The 5,087-nt window shown below is 44.0% G+C and overlaps 1 pseudogene; it reads left to right on the forward strand.

The window, feature by feature from the left end:
* Positions 1-811: 811 nt before the first annotated feature.
* LOC119519164 lies at positions 812-1,712 on the forward strand (annotated as a pseudogene).
* Positions 1,713-5,087: the final 3,375 nt, after the last annotated feature.

Here is a 5,087-nt window from a genome sequence, read left to right on the forward strand (position 1 = left end):
CACCCCGCCTTGTCTGTGTGGGCTGCTTACATCTGAAGTAAACCTCATATGGGCTGTGGGTTTTCCAGCTCTGAAGCAATCCAGCTGTTAGTGCTTCCTCAGGGAGCCTTGCTCTCTGCAGCGGTCAGGAGGGGCTGCGGCTCCTTTATGTCTGCTGAGTGACTGACCCAGCTTCTCTCCAGAAGCATGAGAAACCCAAGTGAGGGAGGGCTTGGCCCCTAATCCTGTACACTGAGATTCTAAGTAGGACCCAGGCCTTCTAATTCACCCACTAAGTCCCTGCTCTGTACCAGATCCTGTGCTGAGAACAAGGAAATGAATCTGACACAATCCCTGCCCTGGAGAAGTTCACATTTAAGGTGGAGAGGGAAGCTTAAATAAAACCCGATGTGCTGCAGGTGCTCAATATTTGATTAACAGTTACACACATAGTAAGCCCTGGATACGTGCATGTACAATTTCCTCATGAGTTTCTTCATCTTATAATCTTTAAAATTCCCCAAATAGAAACTGAGCATTCAGGCCCATCACAGACTGATCCCCATCTCAATCTCCAGTCTCACTTCAGGCCATTCTTCATCTGCCTGCACTTTGGCTCTAGCCATACTACACTTGTTATTGTTTTCTAGGCTTTGACATTGCTCTGGTTTGCACGTGACATTCCTCCACAGCTTTCCCTGTACCCAGAAGGTCACGTCTCCAATTCACTGCCTGGTAAACTCCTATATACCTGTCAAAGCTTAGCTCAAAAATCAGCATCTTAGCCCTCTGCTTCTCCCTGTTAGCCAGACAGTTGCATCCCTGAGATGTGATGGTGAAGGTTGGTGTAAACAGATATGGCCGTATTGGGTGCCTAGTCACCAGAGCTGCTTTTCAGCCCAGCAAAGTACAGTTGTCACCATCAGTGACCCCTTCATTGACGTCAACAACATGGTCTACATGTTCCAGTTTGGCAAGTTCACAGGCATTATCAAGAACAGAAAGCTTGTCATTAATGGGAAGCCCATATTCATCTTCCAGGATCAAGATCCCAACATCAAATGGGGTGGTGCTGGTGCTGAATATGTTGTGGAGTCCACTGGTGTCTTTGCTATCTTGGGGAAGGCTTAGGCTCATTTGAAGGGTGGGTCCAAAGGAGTCATCATCTCTGCCCCTTCTGCTGATGCCCCCGTGACAACTCAAGATTGTAGGCAATGCTTCCTGCAACAATTGTCTGGCCTCCCTGGGCAAGGTCATCCATGACAACTCTGGCATCGTGGAGGGATTCATGACCACATTCCACCCAGAAGACGTGGATGGTCCCTCTGGGAAACTGTGGTGTGATGGCCATGGGACTGTACAAACCATCATCCTTGCATCTACTGGCACTGCCAAGGTGGTGGGCAAGGTCATCCCAGAGCTGAGTGGGAAGTTTATTGGCATGCCTTCCATGTACTCACCCCCAATGTGTCTCTGTTGTGGATCCGACCTGCCATCTGGAGAAAGTAGCCAAGTTCATCAAGGTGGGCCCCCTAAAGGGCATGCTGGGCTGCACTGAGGACCAGGTTGTCTCCTGCTACTCTAACAGTAACACCCACTCTTCCACCTTTGATGTTGGGGCTGGCATTGCCCTCAACGACTACTTTGTCAAGCTTATTTCCTGGTATGACAATGAATTTGGCTACAGCAATATGGTGGTGGACCTTATCATACACTTGGCCTCCAAGGAGTAAGAGCCTCTTGTCCCATCAGCCCCAGCAATAGCACGAGAGGAAGAGAGCCAGTCAGCTCCTGGAGAGTCCTTACTGCCAGCTTGATCCCCCAACACCAGAATCTCCCATCCTTGACATAGTTTCCATCCCAGATTCCCTGAAGAAGAGGGGCTTAGAGGCACCTATCTTGTCATGTTCCATAGACACACTGTACCCAGTTAAAAAAAAAATCAGCATATTTGCAAAGCCTTTCCTGATCCCATCCCCTCCAGATTAGGCCCCTCCACAGGTATAGTCAAAATTTCCAACAACTGTCCTCTGCAACCCTCCTTTTATCTCTCTATTATGTAAGATTGCTATGGATCAATGACTCCACCCCCTTCGGACTATGAGTTCCGGATGCAGAGACCCTATCTGGCTCATCTCTGTGCCTCGGGGCTTATCGCTGGGCCTGGCATAGAGGACGGAGATTGCCGGAAGCATCCTCGTTCACAAAGGCGAGAAAGACGTCAGTGTGGCTGCAGCACGAGTAGGTGGGAGGCACAAGGATGAGGCCAAAGAGGTCAGCAGATGCCTAGTAGGGCAGGGTCTTGAATGCCAGGACTCAGGCCGGATTTCAGCTCCTGCGGAGAAAGCTGAGGAAGAATAGGAAAACTAAATCCCACTTTCAGGAACAAAAGAATAGGGAAGGAGAACCCTTCGGGGTTGTGATGGGGGATATAAATATTGATGATGTTCTCAAGGGCTATTAGCTCCAGGTTCTTTTTCCGTCATAAATAAGAGAAGATAGCCTTTGCCATTAAGGGCTTCAGGTCTATTAATAGGCGTTAATACCTGGACATTCATAAACATACAAACGTCATCCCCTTCTTCACCTCTAGGACCATTTCGTGCAACATCATTCTTATTCAGATGGGGAAACTGAGGCTGGAGAATTGAAATCTCTTAAGGTTGTTAGTTGAATAGCAATAATTCAATGATTATCCTACTCAGCAGTCATGATGTGCTATGGTGGAAAAAACCTGTCCAATCATAGTACTTGTTTCTCACACAACATGGTTATTTGTATATTTTCTGCATTAAAAATATATATGATTTACATATATATATAAATATATACATACATGAATTTATTTTCACTGTGAAAAAATCAGATTGGATTACAACCCTGAGTATAAAATAAATGTGAGTCCACACTGAATAAATAAATTATCAAAAATAAATAAATAAATAAATTGGGGCAAAGGGACATTTTCCTATCCAATAAGTCATGTGAATATCATATGTCCACAGAGATGAGATGAGAAGGGCACCTCTCTTCTGTGGTGTTCTTTTCCAAACCCACAACCCCAGGCTAGTCATGAGGATACCCCATTTGCCAAATTCAAACTGAGGGACATTCTACGAAATACCTGGCCGGGGCTCCCAGGACTGACAAGGTCATGGGAAACCGGGAAAGACTGAGAAACTGTCACAGAGCAGAGGAGACCGGGAGATGTGATGACTAAATGCAATGTGGGATCCTGGAGTGAATCCTGGAACAGCAAAGGACATTATGGAGAAACTGGTGAAATCTGAATCAAGTCTGGAGTTTAGTTAATAGTCAGGTACCAACGTTGGTTTTTCAGTTTTGACAAATGTACCACATTGATGTTAAGATGTTAACAACAGGGGAAACTGGGTGAGGGGTACATAGGAACAGTATTATCCTTGCAACTTTTTTTGTAAAGCTAAAACTATTCCAAAACAAAAAGTTTATGTTAAAAAATCAGATAAGGAGAGAGTCTCTTCTCTAAATTTCGTATGCATTTGTTCACATCTTACCTTTTTTCTCTCTTTTTCTCAATATGTTCCTATGGAAATAATTTTTTTTTCCTTACATGAATGGCTCATCTTGTGCATATTGTTCTGTAACTTCTTTTTTTCACTTAACAATATGTCTCAGTGATTTCTCATCAGTACTCACAGATCTGTACTCTGCAATACAGCTGCCACTAGCCACATATGGCCAAAGGACTTGAAAATGTAGGTAGTGTGTACTGAGATGTGCTGGAAGTGTAAAATACACACCAGATGTCAAAGACACAGTACCAAAAAAAAAAAAAGAGTCAAATATCTTAATGATTTTTATATTGATTACACATTAAAATAATATTTTGAGTATGCTGGGTTGATAAAATATACTATTAAAATTAGTTTCACCTGTTTCTTCTTAACTTTTTAATGTGGCTACTGTAAAATTTTAAATTATGTGTGTGGTTTGCATTATATTTCTATTGGACAGTGCCATTATATAGATCTAAACTTTTTATTTGCTACACAGTATTTCAACATCTGGATGTACCATAATTTATTTAATCATTTTTTCCTAATATACATTTAGATTGTTTCTATTGCACTACTACAAACCTTGTTGCAATTAAAATCTTTATATATGCCTTCTATGTGCACATGTAAAAATATTTCTCTAGAGCTAGGTTGGCAAACTAACATCCATGGGCTAAAATGCAGCCTGCTGCCTATTTTTGTAAATAATGTTTATTGGAATACAGTCACATCATTTATATATTGCCTACAGCTGCTTTTCCACAACAGCAGTGTTGGGTAGCTGTGACAGAGGCCATATGACCCACAAAGCCTAAAATATTTAGTATTTGCTCTTAATAAAAAATGTTTGCTGACCTGTTTTAGAGTTGTTACCAACATCTAGAAGGGCTATGTTGCAGGTCAAGGTCCCTGGAAAGTAGACTGTGATGGGGATTTGTGTCCAGGACATTTATCAGGGATTGCTCTTGGGGGCAGAGCGGGTGAGGAGTGGAGGGAAGGAAGCAGGATTAGGCGGAGAGATAAACTGGGTTACCAGGCAGTGTCAAGACCTCAGCCAGACCCCCCTGAAGCTCTGAAGCTGGGATGCCCCTTCAGTGTTGTCTTGAGTTGGAGTACTGGTGCCAGGCCTGAATCAACCGAGAGAAATTCCCAGCAAGGGCTGACAGCTGAGGCTGCTGGCTGGGGAATAGTTCCATCAGTCCTGACACGGGGGCAGCATAGGACAGCATCAGTAGGGTCCACTCCTTATGCCGCTCAGCTCCACTTCTTCAAGTTCGTTCTGGGATCAACTTTTCTGGGATTCTGGTGGGCCTCTTCTCCGGGGGAAAACTTATAAGATAGTAGGACAAACTACAGCCTCCACCAATATGACTAGTCCTGAAGTCGCAACTCATACTCACCGACTCCCTCTTCTATTACTCATTCTAGGTTCCCCTCTTTTCAGCTAGCATCTCTTCTGGTCTCAGTGATCATATGGTGGCATGACCTAGACCCTCAGCCCTGAGAAGTCTGAGCCTTGGTCACCATACCCTTCTCAGGCCATGGCCTTGCACTTGTCTATTTACCATA

The sequence above is a fragment of the Choloepus didactylus genome, chromosome 2, assembly GCF_015220235.1.
Source record: "Choloepus didactylus isolate mChoDid1 chromosome 2, mChoDid1.pri, whole genome shotgun sequence".
In the NCBI taxonomy this organism is placed as follows: Eukaryota; Metazoa; Chordata; class Mammalia; order Pilosa; family Megalonychidae; genus Choloepus; species Choloepus didactylus.